We start from the raw sequence: 16315 nt of genomic DNA, 5'->3' as shown, positions 1-16315 counted from the left end.
ATCCCCAAACCAGTCAAAGACCCCACTGTAAAGGAGAATTTCAGACCAATATAACTGATGAATATGGATGCTAAGATTCTCAACAAGATCCTAGCAAACAGGATCCAACAGGACATTTAAAAGATTATCCACCATGACCAGGTGGGATTCATCCCTGGGCTGCAAGGATGGTTCAACATTCACAAATAAATCAATGGGATATATCAAATCAATAAGAGAAGAGAGAAGAACCACATGGTCCTCTCAGTTGCTGCAGAAAAAGCATTTGACAAAATCCAGCATCCGTTCCTGATTAAAACGCTTCAAAGTATAGGGATAGAGGGAAATTTCCTGAACTTCATAAGATCTATGAAAGACCCACAGCAAATATCATCCTCAATGGGAAAAAGCTCACAGCCTTATCATTGAGATCAGGAATATGACAAGGATGCCCACTCTCACCACTCTTGTTTAACATAGTATTAGAAGTCCTAGCAACAGCAATCAGACAACAAAGAGAAATAAAAGGTATCCAAATTGGCAATGGATGACATGATTCTTTATATGGAAAACTCAAAAGACTCCACCCCCAAACTACTAAAACTCATACAGCAATTCAGTAACCTGGCAGGATACAAAGTCAATGTACAGAAACCAGTGGCTTTCTTATACATTAACAATGAAAATACAGAAAGGGAAATTAGAGAATCGATTCCATTTACTATAGCACCCAGAACTATAAGATTCCTGGGAATAAACCTAACCAAAGAGGTAAAGGAACTGCACTTGAGGAACTACAGAACACTCATGAAAGAAATCAAAGAAGATACAAAGAGATAGAAGACCATTCTATGCTCTTGGATCAGAAGAATAAACATTGTTAAAATATCTATACTGCCTAGAGCAATCTGTATTTTCAATGCATTCTGAACGAAATTCCACAGGTAGTTTTCAAAGAGCAAGTAATCCTAAAATTTGTATGGAATCAGAAGAGACCCCGAATTGCTAAGGAAATGTCGCAAAACAAAAATAAAACTGGCGGCATAATGTTACCTGATTTCAAAATTTACTACAAAGCTGTGATCACCAAGACAGCAACCCTCTTACACTGTTGGTGGGAATGCAAGTTGGTTCAGCCACTTTGGAGAACAGTATGGAGATTCCTCAAGAAATTAAAAGTAGAGCTTCCCTATGATCCTGCCATTGCAGTACTGGGTATTTACCCCAAAGATACAGATGTCATGAAAAGAAGGGCCATCTGTACCCCAATGTTTATAGCAACAATGGCCACGGTCGCCAAACTGTGAAAAGAACCAAGCTGCCCTTCAACGGATGAATGGATAAGAAAGATGTGGTCCATATACACTATGGAGAATTATGCCTCCATCAGAAATGATGAATAGCCAACATTTGTATCAACATGAATGGGACTGGAGGAGATTCTGCTGAGTGAAATAAGTCAAGCAGCGAGAGTCAATTATCATATAGTTTCACTTATATTTGGAGCATAACAAATAACATGGAGGACAAGGGGAGATGGAGAGGAGAAGGGAGCTGATGGAAATTGGAAGGGGAGGTGAACCATGAGAGACTATGAACCCTGAAAAACAACCTGAGGGTTTTGAAAGGGGGGGGTGGGAGTTTGCGAGAACCAGGTGTTGGGTATTAGGGAGGGGAGGTATTGCATGGAGCACTGGGTGTGGTGCAAAAAAAAATGAATACTGTTATGCTGAATAGAAATAAAACAAACAAACAATAATAAATAAATAAATAATTTTTTAACGGTTAAAAAAGAAATTAAACACATAAGAAGAATCAGAGCACTGCAAAATAAGGGCAGGGGAGCATGACACTTCGCTAATGGGTTTATGTCTTCTAAAGTAAAAAAAAAATGTTAATTTCACTATGGAAACTATGAAAATAAGTACCTTTTTTTGTTTCCTAGTTTTATTGACTTTTTGTTTCCTGGATTTACTGGTACTTTTATTTCACAAATATTTATAGGGTACTGAGTTCGTGTTAGGTGCTACTCTGTGAACAAAGCAGACAGTTTCTATCTTTACAGAGCTTACATTCTGGCACGGACAGCGAGTTTGAAATACCACTACCCCATACAATCTATGTCTGTTAGAGAAGTGGAGAGCATGGGATAAAGACATAGAGCAGGTGCAGCAGTCAGGGCTGGAGGATGGCAAATGGCAGGCAGCAATGCCCCATAAGGTGGTCATTGTATGCTGTGAGATGGCAACAAAGACATGGAGGAGATAGGAGGAGCCTGTCTGGATCCCATGGGAAGAGATTCTCCACAGTGAGGAGCAGCCAGACAAAGCTGTTGGTGTACCTGGGTGTTCAAGGACCAGAGGAGGTGAGTGTGGGCCAGAGAAGAGTGAATGATGGGGAGAGAAGCAGGAGTTGGGGATCAGAGAGCAGGGAGGGTCTTCCTTAATGGGCTTGGGATCACTTGGGCAACTGCAGAATCATTGAAGGGCTTTGGTAGAGAAGGGACATGGTTTAAGTCCTGTAGGAATGAAGTGGAATGAAGGCAGGTTTTAATGGAAGTAACTGTGAGGTCTAGTTTCTAGCACACATATAATTCAGTAGAAGAAAAAGACATGGGCAAATACAATAACTTTAGGAGTGAGTTTAGGGAAGTTTCAGGTGTGGTGCCATGAGTAGGATGTTACCACTAGGCCACAGTAGTGCTCTTTGGTGTGTTTTCAGTCTTGTTCTAAGAGGAGGCAGGTTAGAGCTGTGGTTCTCAGAGTGTGGTCCCTGGAACATCAGTATAAGCTTCTCAGCACCTCCTTAGAAATGCACATTCTTGGACCCACTCCAGACCTGCTGAACCAGGAGGCCTTGGGGTAGAGCCCAGCAGTCTGTGTTTCACAGGCCTTCCTGGTTATTGTGATGCCTGTGGAAGGTTGGACCTACTAAGTTAGAGAGTCCTTCATGGAAGGGCCTGGAGTCAGGAGCACAGGCTGCTGAGGAGTCGCTTTGACACCATTTGTGTGTTTCAAAGTTGTAGGTTAAAATTGTCCCATTAGGAGTTGTCACAGCTGAATTCCTTATTCAGGGGCTCCCTCCTGACAACGTGTTTCCTTCCCTGTCCTCCTTCTCTCCAGCTTTCTCACTCCTATGTCTGTGGCCACAGAGCAGTTTATGGTGATTGGCCCCTCGAAACCCATTGTGGCAATGTTAGCTGCAGACATCATGCTGCCATGTCGTGTGTCCCTGGCTATGGATGTAGAGAATATGGAGCTGTGGTGGTTCCACTTCAAGTTCTCAGAAGCAGTGTTCATCTATCAAAACCAGAGGGAGCAGAGAGAAGAACTGTTGGCTCAGTACAGAGGGAGAACCTCAGTGGTGAGGATTTCCTCACCCAGAGGGAGGCTGCTGTGCACATCCACAATGTCCAGGCTTTTGACAACGGGCTGTATACCTGTTTCTTCCAAATAAGAATCTTCTATGAAAAGGCCAGTTTGGAACTGAAGGTGGCAGGTGGGTTGCTGATTGGTATTTATTCATCTGCAGTACTGGAATTCGGTGCCACCTCAGGATCTAAATTAATAGCCCTCAATTTATACAAGAGGGAAAGTGGGTCTTTCACTCTTCATTTATTCAGTTTTATATACAGAACTCCTGGTACGTGATATGTATTGTTGTCTGCACCTGGATATCTCAGTGTAACAAATAACGTTCCCTGCCCTGTAGAGTTTATATTATACAGACAATTAATAGCCAAATAGATGGGTTATAGACAATGTTAGATGGTGGTGAGTAGAGATTTAGCCAAATAAATATTTTAGGGGTGAGAGTTTTAAGCAGAAGAACAACCCATGTGAGGCACCTGAGGAAGGAGTGTGGCTGGTGAGTCTGGGCAGAGAGAGAGGCCATATGATTGGTTTGGAGGTGAATAGGATGGTTGTGAGAAGTGACTATCTGGAACATAGAGGTGTTCCTAGTCCAGGTGCACAGAGAAAGGATTTATCAGGAGAAGCCCATGAGTTACGCACACTTAAGCTGATATTTGAGTGAAGCACACTCAAACACTTCAGTGTTCTGAAATGGCCTTCTGGTTAATGGATCTGTGTGGCGTATACATGCATGGTGACTGTGGGTCTGAGCAGTCAACCCAATTGTCCTTGGAATGGAGTGTGTACTCCCTGAAGGGTGCAGATGGTGGTATTGGGGAGTAAGTGGATAGGAGTTTTGTTTGTGGGGTATTGAGGGTGGTAATTCCAGACCATGAAAGGCTTCATGTGCTCTTATGTCATTTAGATGCAGGGCTGAGGGAATTTTCAACAGAGCAGTGGAGTGAGTTGTGTGAGGGCAGGTTTGCTTTGGCAGCTATAATGGAGGGTGTATGTATAGTAAGCAAGACTGGAGGCCTGGATGTAGTTATGGGGTGGACAGGATGGACCCCTGCATTCATGTAGGGGCAGTGTGGTGGGAAGGGAGCACTCCAGCATCATAGAGTTTTGGAAAGTAGACCCAGCTGAGCGAGGAGATTTGGGGAGAAGGACACTTTGGAGGCGTGGAGAGAAGGGACTTCAGGCACTCACAGTTTTTTTTTTTTTTTTAATTGATTGTTTAATGGTAGAAATATTGCTTTTATGTGTAAGCTGCAGATTGCTGCTATAATGCTGTGTAACAGAGACAAAGAAATCTCATGGTCTATAACAACAGACATGTATTTAGTCTGGCATTCAGGGAGTTCAGCTCATCTGGGCTGTGTTCGGCTAATCTTAACAAGTCTTACGCATAAATCTTCAGTCTTTTAGAGGAAATATAATTAAAACTATAATCTTCCAACTCAGAATCTTGTCCCTAAAATAGTAGGAAGAAAGCTCTTTTTTTTAAATTTATTTTTTATTTTCAGCATAACAGTATTCATTATTTTTGCACCACACCCAGTGCTCCATGCAATCCGTGCCCATATAATACCCACCATCTGGTACCCTGACCTCCCCGACTGCCCTCCCCTTCAAAACCCTCAAATTTGTTTTTCAGAGTCCATAGTCACTCATGGTTCACTTCCCCTTCCAATTTCTCCCTACTCCCTTCTCCTTTCTATCTCCCCATGTCCTCCATGCTATTTGTTATGCTCCACAAATAAATGAAACCATATGATAGTTGACTCTTGCTGCTTGACTTATTTCACTCAGCAGAATCTCTTCCAGTCCTGTCCATGTGGCTACAAAAGTTGGGTATTCATCCTTTCTGATGGAGGCATAATACTCCCTAATATATATGGACCACATCTTCCTTATCCATTTGTCGGTTGAAGGGCAGCTTGGTTCTTTCCACAGTTTGGCGACCGTAGCCATTGCAGCTATAAAAATTGGGGTACAGATGGCACTTCTTTTCACTACATCTGTATCCTTAGGGTAAATACCCAGTAGTGCAATGGCAGGGTCAAAGGGAAGCTCTATTTTTATTTCTTGAGGAATCTCCATACTGTTCTCCAAAGTGGCTGCACCAACTTGCATTCCCACCAACAGTGTAAGAGGGTTCCCTGTTTCTCCACATCCTCTCCAACACATGGTGTTTCCTGTCTTGCTAATTTTGGCCCCTCTAACTGGTGTAAAGTGGTATCTCAATGTGATTTTAATTTGAATCTCCCTAATGGCTAGTGATGATGAACATTTTTTAATGTGTCTGATAGCCATTTGTAAGTCTTCTTTGGAGAAGTGTCTGTTCATATCTTCTGCCCATTTTTTGATATGATTATCAGCTTTGTGTGTGTTGAGTTTGAAAAGTTCTTTATAGATCCTGGATATCAACCTTTTGTCTGTACTGTCATTTGCAAATATCTTCTTTCATCCGTGGGTTGCCTCTTTGTTTTGTTGACTGTTTCCGTTTTTGTGCAGAAGCTTTTGATCTTGATGAAGTCCCAAAAGTTCGGGACTGGAAGAGATTATGCTGAGTGAAATAAGTCAAGCAGAAAGAGCCAATTATCATATGGTTTCACTTATTTGTGGAGCATAACAAATAACATGGAGGACAAGGGGAGATGGAGAGGAGAAGGAAGTTGAGGGAAATTGGAAGGGGAGGTGAACCATGAGAGACTATGAACTCTGAAAAACAATCTGAGGGTTTTGAAGGGGTGGGGGCTGGGAGGTTGGGGGAGCCAGGTGGTGGGTATTAAGGAGGGCACATATTGCATGGAGCACTGGGTGTGGTGCAAAAACAGTGAATACTGCTATGCTGAAAAGAAATTTAAAGAAAAAAAACAGAACAGGGATATTGATGGGAAAGCCATATAGTTGGCTTCAGATGGGGGCGGGGGATTCCTGAGAAAATAAGAACACATCAAAATTATTTATTATCATTAAAAAAAAAAGAAAGTAGACTAAACAAAAAGTAATTAGTCTCTCTCTCTCTCTCTTTCTCTCTCTCACACACACACACATACATACACACACACACACACACACAAGAACTGAGGACTTAGTGGCAGTGGGTGCACCCACAGGTGCACTGGAGAGTGTGTGAGCTGAGAAGAGCAGAGAAGGATGGACCCTGGATCCAAATTCCTCCATCACTCTGAATGATGGAATTCCCACCCTCATGGTTAGGGAGAAGAGCCTTCCCTCTGGGCCTGCTGTAGGTTTCCATGATTCTTCCTTCTGTTCCCCATGGCAGGACCCCTTAAATTAATCCTTGTAGGAAACACTCCCACAGGGATCTACCAAAATGCCATGCTACCCTTGGAGTTGAGTACAGAGGAAGGTTCTGCTGGAATCCCTGGGCTCTGGGCGGCCTCCCTGTTCTTTCCAGATTCTCTCTTCAGGTATGGGTTCTGCCCCTTAAGTACACATCACAGGGCCAGAGAAGGACAGGGTCCGAGTTGTGTGCATGGCCTCATGGTGGTTCCCAAAGCCCCAAGGGCAATGGAGAGCTATCAGTGGGGACAAGTTCCTGACGTTCTCTGAGACCCAAGCCCAAGATGCTTCAGGGCTGTTCACCATAGAGGCCACTCTTGTGGTGAGGGACAGTTCTTCAAGGAATGTGACCTGCTCAGTCCTCAACCCCATCCTGGGCCAGGAGAAGGCATGGCCATTTTCATCCCAGTTCAGTACTACTTCCCACTCCTGGAAGAGTGGGATGGTCTGGTTGGGGGTCCCTGTGTGTGCTGGACTGGGCCGTCCTGAGCAGTGCCCTGATGGGGTGTCTGGCTGGGCAAAGAACCCTTCTTCCCTCAGAGTTCTCCCTGGAAATGGCTTTCATGGTGGTCTTTACTGTGCTGATGCTCCTACTCCTTGGGGCTGTCTTCTACATCATGAGAGAACATACTGCAAAGCACCAGGAGAGGCAGAAATGGGGGAACCTGCACAAAGACAAGGAGGAGGTCCAGCAAATAAAGGAGGAGGCACTGAAGGCCAGAGGTAAGGCAGGACAGGGCCAAGGCAGACAAGTGTGGGAGCTGGTGCAGAGGAAAGGCGGACAGTAGGGCCCTTGACCAGGAGCAGGGTGCTGAGGAGAACCAGAGAGGACACGTGGGGCTGTGGAGGCTTGAGGAGTTTGGAGTTAGATCTTCATGGAGACATATAGATGCTCTTGTGGGTTTTCCAGGTGCAGTCTTTGCTGCTCTTAGAGATGGGAGTTTATGTGTATTTTTCACTTTGTTTTCAGATGAACTCCAGACAGAACTTGGTATGTTGTGTTCTTTTCCCAGAAGTTTCTGTGTCACGTTTGTAGGAGACATTCTGGTTCTCAGCTCACCTGTTTTCTGTGTTGCCTTTCCGATGCGGGGGAATCTGTTTACCTGGCTCGTGAGTGACTGTCTGGATGTCCTTGGGACTCTTGCCCCCTAAGCCATAGTGTCCCTTTTCTGTTTCATGCAGAGACATGAGGACCCATCTCTGGTGCAGAAGTGGAAACTGGTGGGAGGCAGAACTTGCTCCATGGGCTTTCCCCATCTGGGCTATTTTTTCACACATGGTGCTTTGAAACCTGGAATGATGTTGGTCACTGAAGTCTGTTGTGCATCGTGAATTGATCTACCCACCGCCTTTGTAGCTTTTAGTTTTCAATGCAACTGGTTCTCAGTCAACCTGAATACCCTGGAATATTTTAGAGAAACTATATAAATAAATGGGGGTCATTAAATTCAGGATTGTGATCCTTCCACACAACACCATCGTGGGAGAGTCTTTTTGCTCCAGTTCCTGGAGGTACTGCTCACAAAGTGTTGGGTAGAGGACTGGGCAGAGCTTGGGTGGGAATGTTGTGGGATAAGTTGTTGCTGGTCCAGTGATGTGTTTTCTGAGAACAATTGGCCACTTTAACCGTAGAGCTCACCTAACAACCCTGTCCTTATTTCATCTCCCCTTTCTGTTATTTCCCATATCTCTCTTTCGTAGAGATCATTGGATGTAATAATGATTTCTTACATTCATGGAGTAATGTATACTTTATGCCCTAAAATATTTTCATACATTGTATAATTTTTGACCTTTAAAGCAAATTGAAAGCAGATGGAATAAAAATTTTGCATGTTTTTCTTTCCACATGAAAATTTCTTTATTTTGGGATGCAATTGATTTGGGATTCATTTCAGAAAAATTCTGTGGATGAAATTTGTAAGTATTATGTATTTTCTTTTGGTAATGAAGAATAGTTGGACATAGTGTATTGTTCTCTGAAGGAATACTATTTTTTATCCAGAATTTATTTGAAATGCACACTTTGACATATTGTTGAATCTTGCTGCACCCCATAAAAAAAAAAAAAGAAGAAGAAACAGATTTAGATGCTGACTGTATTTATGCTGAGTACCTCCCACACTGCTACCAATTTTTTTTAAACATTAAATTTCTTTAGAGATTAAAATTCTTCTCCTTGGCCCCAGGAGATCTACCTGACTCTTATGGGTTCAGTGTTTCCACAGAAGTTGTGCCTCTTCTATTGTTTAGAAAATCAAATGCATATAGATAACTGGCCTTGCAATGCTTGTGTGCATAAAATTGAATGAATAACTTAAGAGTTTTTTCACCTTAGAGATTCTTAATGTTATAATCAATTGTTCAGTTTTATGTTATTTTCATTTGTCTCTTTGGACTCTGCTGAATTTATTTATTTATTTTTTAAATTTTGTCTTTTCTGCTTAAAATTGTTTTCCTTGGTTGACTCTTAAATCTACTTGTCCATAGGAGAATAAAATTTTAATAGTTAAAAGTGCTTTTGATTTTAAATTTAACTCTTATTTTGATGTTTTGACTATTCAACTACATGTATCTCTTATTTTGTTAAATTTTTTTCAGTGTTCCAGAATTCATTATTTTTTTTTTAAGATTTTATTTTTTTTGTTTATTTGACAGAGAGAGATCACAAGTAGGCAGAGAGGCAGGCAGAGAGAGAGAGAGGAGGAAGCAGGCTCCCTGCCGAGCAGAGAGCCTGATGCGGGACTCGATCCCAGGACCCTGAGATCATGACCTGAGCCGAAGGCAGCGGCTTAACCCACTGAGCCACCCAGGCACCCCAGAATTCATTATTTATGCAGCACGCCCAGTGCTCCAAGTATTATGTGCCTTCCATAATACCCACCACCAGGCTCACCCAACCTCCCACCCCTCTCCCCTCCAAAGCGCTCTGTTTGTTTCTCAGAGTTTGTATTTCAATGTTGTGGTTTTTAAGACTCAGGACACTAACTTAGCAAAGGTCACCCAGCAGCAACTGGCAGGCATGGAACTCAGCCTCCAATGCTGGCTCTCTGACCTGTGGTCCAGGGAATTTCCCAGAACATCCTATTGTCTGACCATGTCAGAAGGATATCTACTCTCTAGCCTCTCTCTTTACTCTGTTATAGTGTCACCTGCAGCACAAAGTGGAGTCAAGTGTCAGTAGATCAATACTATGCAGACTTGTTCTGCCTCAGGTCTTACCAGGGTGTCTTCCCTCGCAGCCCTGAAGAAGGCAAAACTGTATGCAGGTAAGTGACTCAGTTTCCCATGGCTTTACCTCCCCAGCCTCCACTGTGCCACCTTCTCTGTCATTGGACCTCACACCAGGATAGGGTTGGTGTCCCTGATCTCCTTGTTATGTTTGTTGTGTTCTGAAGACTGCAGGGACTGTCCTTGGGAACACAGATCTGCCTCTATTCTGACCCATCCTCGACTGTAGATTGCTGTTAGAATTAGCAATACCCTCTGAACACACCTTGTTCAACTGATAGTTTGTTGGTCCAGTGACAACAGAGTGGTCATTTTTTTTTTTTTTAAAGATTTTATTTATTTATTTGACAGAGAGAAATCACAAGTAGATGGAGAGGCAGGCAGACAGAGAGAGAGAGGGAAGCAGGCTCCCCGCTGAGCAGAGAGCCCGATGCGGGACTCGATCCCAGGACCCCGAGATCATGACCTGAGCCGAAGGCAGCGGCCCAACCCACTGAGCCACCCAGGCGCCCCAGAGTGGTCATTTTTAATGCCAGTTGGACAGTGGCATTGACAGTGTACTTCAAAATTGCTGTCTCTGGAAGATTTCAGAAATCAAGCTTGCCTGCTTAAGACTCAGATCTTCCATAAGGGATCCTTTTTCTGAATCCATTTTACCCTGAAATTCCTATCTCTTTTTGGATCTTGCTTTGGGTTTCCTGGCTTTTTCTTTTTTCTTTTTTTTTTTTTTCTGTTACTCTGGAAAGATGGTCTTCTTTTGCTTCTGCATGCTCTGACTCCTTGTCCGAGCCAGGTATCTTCCCCTAAACCTCCATGGTTATTTTGGATGTAGTTTTCTTTAGGTCAGCTGTTCTGATTCTCATATCCAGAGCCTCCAGGATGTTTAGGGAGTCCTGGTAGTGGGTTTGTGAGATACTGGCCATTATATATGAAATCTTATGTATGTGTTTGTAATACAGCATAAGAAATTAACTTTTTAAAGTACAGTAACTTATAGTTGTTCACAACCATTATCTCTCCTTTTAAAAATTTTTTTAAATTTATTTTTATTTATTTTCAGCATAACAGTATTCATTATTTTTGCACCACACCCAGTGCTCCATGCAATCTGTGCCCTCTATAATACCCACCACCTGGTACCCCAACCTCCCATCCCCTTGCCACTTTAAACCCCTCAGGTTGTTTTTCAGAGTCCATAGTCTCTCATGGTTCACCTCCCCTTCCAATTTCCCCCAACTTCCTTCTCCTCCCTAACTCCCCATGTCCTCCATGCTATTTGTTATACTCCACAAATAAGTGAAACCATATGATAATTGACTCTCGGTGCTTGACTTATTTCACTCAGCATAATCTCTTCCAGTCCTGTCCATGTTGCTACAAAAGTTGGGTATTCATCCTTTCTGATGGAGGCATAATACTCCATAGTGTTTATGGACCACATCTTCTATATCCATTCATCCATTAAAGGACATCTTGGTTCTTTCCACAGTTTGGTGACCATGGCCATTGCTGATATAAACATTGGGGAACAGATGGCCCTTCTTTCCATGGCATCTGTATCTTTGGGGTAGATACCCAGGAGTGCAATGGCAGGGTCATAGGGAAGTTCTATTTTTAATTTCTTAAGGAATCTCCACACTGTTCTCCAAAGTGGCTGCAACAACTTGCATTCCCACCAACAATGTCAGAGGGTTCCCCTTTCTCCACATCCCCTCCAACACATGTTGTTTCCTGTCTTGTTAATTTTGGCCATTCTAACTGGTGTAAGGTGATATCTCAATGTGGTTTTAATTTGAATCACCATGAGAGCTAGTGATGATGAGAATTCTGGGTTTACCTGATGGGCTCAGTACTGGTTAGATTTATTAGGGGCAATATGTGAGGATTGCAATAGGAGAAGCTCAGAGGAGTGAAAATTGTTTACCAGAGAAAATTTGGGAGTACGTCAGGGAATGAAAAGCTGGTTGGAGAAGAGAGAAGGAGATGAGAAGGAACGTAGAGAGCCTGTGATTCCTCTTAGAGACACTTTCAGTGGCTGAGGGTAGAAGAGACACTTTGGGTGGCTTTAGGTAGAAGAGAGACCACAAATAACAGCCATGGTGGTCAGAGTTGGAAGTAAACAAAGGACATGCAAGTTACTGGGTATGCAAAAAGTAATAAACTCCTTGATAGGTGTTTGAGAGATTTCAGAAAAGACATATTTATTTTAAGGTGTTTGGAAGTAATTTTCTAACTGGATTTGCTTCAGATAATGAGGCCATCTCACCCTTCCCATAGTAGCTGGGGGGAGGAGTATGATCCTAGGGTTGCTAATGCAATGAAAGTTTATCCAGAGCACCTTCTAGCACTGGGGTGGGTTATGGATCTAGGCCAATAATCCTCTGATTTGAATCCATAACATGTGCCTTTTCTGTCCTGGCTGTTTCTATTTATGATGAGGGATACAGCCTGTGAGAACAGAGAAGGGGGAGCCAGGGGTGTAAGAGTCTATGGGGACCAGATGTGTGAGGAAAACTCTTCAGAGAACCTCACTGAATCTTGGGACTTATCAGTTAAAAACGTGGATTAAATAGTCTTCTTCTAGCATCACCCCATTCTCTGCTGGATTGAAATGCCTGTGTTTTTAAGTATACCTTATATATGCTCTTTTTATTTTATTTTATTTTATTTTTATTTATTTTATTTTTTAAAAGATTTTATTTATTCATTTGACACAGAGAGATCACAAGTAGGCAGAGAGGCAGGCAGAGAGAGAGAGAGGAGGAAGCAGGCTCCCTGTGGAGCAGAGAACCTGATGCGGGACTCGATCCCAGGACCCTGAGATCATGACCTGGGCCGAAGGCAGCGGCTTAACCCACTGAGCCACCCAGGCGCCCTGCTCTTTTTATTTTGTAAGGACAGACACCCTTACAATAGAATTAACACTTTCACATTGGTGGGTTCATAATGTGATGGGAACAAATGTCTGATCTGATCTTATTCATGAAATTGGAAGGAAAATTTCTAATGAACAGCTTGCTGTGGAAATGAGGTGAAGAGTGCGCTTGGTCCACAGAAGTGCACAGCATAGCTCTGGGTGCACTGTAGAGTCTCATAATGGAACACCAACTCCCTTTCTCCTCTTCCTTCTTCTCCTCCGCTTGATTCCTCTTCATTGCTAATATGTGTCAGTTGTCATATAGAAATGTAGAGTTTGCTGTCAGCCAATGTCTTAGTGAAGAACAAGGAAAGTTCCCTTTTCCAAAATGTGACATGCCCGCCCACTTCATGTGATCTGTTTGTATAAGCAATTCATCAGAGCTGGACATACTACTTTATCTGAATAAACCTGTGGGAGAATAGGGGTCCCATGTTGTCGGCAAATATTCAAGAAAGTGTCCTGTTCTTATTTTATAATCGTTCTGTTTTTAAATTATTTATTTCTTTTCAGTGTAACAGTAATCATTGTTTTTGCACCACACCCAGTGCTCCATGCAATCCATGCCCTCTCTAATACCCACCACCTGGTTCCCTCAACCTCCCCACCCCGCCCCTTCAAAACCCTCAGGTTGTTTTTCAGAATCCATAGTCTCTCATGGTTCACCTCCCCTTCAAATTTCCCTCAACTCCCTTCTCCTCTCCATCTCCCCTTGTCCTCCATGTTATTTGTTATGCTCAAAAATAAGTGATATTTTATAATCATTCTAATTTTGTTCTGGAGTCTCTGTCCTATTGGAGGTAAGAGCTTTACTGTGCAGACTTCTCAGGGTCTTATGACAGATATACATTTGCTATGATTGGTTAGCTTCCTTTCTTATTCCCAAAGGAGAGTATGAATATTGGAGGAGTTCATACTTTGTGTCACTGAGAGACAGGGTTCCTGTATTCTTCTCTTGCTCATTTCAGGACCTCACTTTATAGAAGGTAGCTTGATATGGTCCTTAGGATAATTGGGTTTGAGGTTCCATCTAGGTTTATGGAGAAATTGTTATTCAACCCCTGGCCCATTCATATCTCCAGTTCCTTAATCTTACATCTGTAAAGTCCTCTCTGCCAAAACATATTCACTGTTTCTGGGGCCTAGGACACAGCCATATTTGGGGACTGATTGTGTGTGGTGTGTCCTTACTTTTGATCTCTCTAGGTGATTATAGGGAAAAGCAGATGACTAGACCCAATGTTTTTGGGTTTCCCCTTACACATAGATATATTTTTTCTTGCAATACTCCACGATAAAGGGAAGCAAATCTATTACTTTCTTGCTTTGAACTTCTCTCTCTCCTTCCTTGAATCTTCTCCATTACCTCTTGATGGGGCAAGATTTCTCTGGTGCCATGTTCTGAGTTCTCACCCATGCCTGAGAGTCAACCTCCAAGTGCAGCTCCACCCAGTTGTATTGCCTCTACCATGGTTTTGAGTCAAGCTGCAAGTTCAGTTCAGCCAGTTCTTTATAAGTAAATGGAGGCCTCAGAAATTTTGATCTCTTCAGTTCTTTCTCAAATGAAAACTTAGTTTTCAGGATGGATGTGTGGCTAGGGATTGAGAAAGCTTACTGTGATAATGAAATCTGTGCAAAGAGCCTTCTTTTTAGGTCGGGACCCTGTCCCTCAGTGGTGTTAAGCTTTATGGCTTGGGTTTCATGGGAACAGTGTAGCATGATGGCTGAGGATGTATGAGAGAGAGAGAGAGTGTGTCAGAGAGGACAGAGAGAGACAGAGAGAGGGAGGGAGAGAGAGAAGTAATGTGCATGAAAAATAAATTCACAAGGTGCATGCTTCCAAAACATTTTCCCCTATAACTCTTGGTTCAGTGTATTTCAGAGATAGGTACTAACACTGGTCTGTAGTCTCCTCAAGTCTCTGATTTGCTGTTCACATTTGTGCAATGTCATTTTCTTGTAGATTGGCAAAGGGAGAAGTTCCAGGCCTGTGAGTTACTTCTGTTGTTTGGGTGCTCCTACTACTATCCCATGGCTGCTGACTTCTCCTTAAGTGCTGTGGTGATACAGATGCTGGCATCATCATCAGTGGTGGTGGAATGGGATGGGGCAGTGAAAGTCATGTAGCTGAGATTACTGGGTGTGGCTGATACTGGATATAAATGGGTATTCTTTAGTGTTGGAGTCCTGTCTGGCCCTCAAGTGCCCTGTGACATGTCTAACCCCAAGATCAGTCTTATGCTTACTTCTTCCAGTTAGAGGCTGTGTGCTTGAGCCAGAAGACTCTCATCTCATGAGGTTTAGCTCTTCCTGCATGCAGCTAGGTATCTGGGGGTGGGGTGGTGGTTGTGTGCCTTGTTATGTGGTAGGGCAAGTCCTTGAATGATTGGTAACTGTCTCTGCAGTGACTGTCAGTCTGGATCCAGAGTCTACCCATGAAAGCCTTGCTGTCTCTGATGACAAGACTAGTGTGACCTTCAAGGACTCACCCAAGTACTCAGATGATGGAGTCTATAGTGTCTTGGGTCATGAAGGCATCACATCAGGGTGTTGTTACTGGGAGGTGGAGATCAGGAATGCACGTAGAAGTGAGTGGGCCCTGGGTGTCTGTAGGAGAGATGTGGAGAGGAAAGGTTGGTACCAGGAATACACAGAAAAGGGATTCTGGATTGTGGGGATGTATGAAAAGAGATTCTGTTCCCTCCCTGTTAATGGAGAACACGTTGAGCCAATTCCCCAGAGAGTAGGGGTTTTCCTGGACCTGAAGTAAGGGGATGTCTCATTCTACAGCATGACTGATGGTTCCCACCTTTTCTCCTTCCCTCTCTCTTCCTCTTGTGGGACTCTGTTTCCATACTTCAGTTTGAGGTCAGTCAGGAGATGTTTCCCTGACCATCTGCTCTGGGGAGGGCGGGCCTGTGCAGACCCCTGTACCTGTGATTAACTCTCCTTGTTCTTCAGAAGAGCCTGTGAGCCTCTCAGGGCTGGGGATTAGTTCAGGCTGTGGTGTTGATGGTGAACTCCCAGGGGCTGAATCTCCATTACTCCCCTGTGGCCCTGAAGCTATGTCCCCATAATGCTCCAACACTGTCTCAGATTCCTCATGGTGGTTCCTCGTGGAGCTGCAGATTCCCAGGGGTAATAGCCTCTGAAGTTAGTCCTGAATGAGTAGGTGTCTTGCCCCTTTTTTTTCTGGGTATAGACTGCTGTGGTGAGGTTATGAGAATAGTCAGTTCATTCCTTATGCTCAAGTATTGGAAGATAAATGTTGACTTTTTCAGCTGTACTAGGGTTGGCTGAATTTTGCTAGTGGAAGTCATGTTTTCTTTGATCATGAGCATATTTCATGGAGTCTTTGTATTGTTTTGATTTGAAATACGAAGAGGTCTGAATTATTCTGAAGAATTAAATCGTGTTTGTTTTATATAGTTTGAGTTGTGCAGATGAACCCAGAGGCTACAGGTGGGTTACCAGCTCTATTTAGGAAATGTGCACTCTGACTAAAAAACATTGTCCATATGAA

At 43.2% G+C, this 16315-nt stretch overlaps 1 pseudogene; it reads left to right on the top strand.

Annotated features, from left to right (window-relative positions):
• The first annotated feature begins 898 nt into the window (after positions 1 to 898).
• On the top strand, positions 899 to 15969 carry LOC116589404 (annotated as a pseudogene).
• The last annotated feature ends 346 nt before the right edge of the window (positions 15970 to 16315 follow it).

This window comes from Mustela erminea, chromosome 4, assembly GCF_009829155.1.
Source record: "Mustela erminea isolate mMusErm1 chromosome 4, mMusErm1.Pri, whole genome shotgun sequence".
Lineage (NCBI taxonomy): Eukaryota > Metazoa > Chordata > Mammalia > Carnivora > Mustelidae > Mustela > Mustela erminea.
This window is presented reverse-complemented; position numbering and strand designations above follow the sequence as displayed.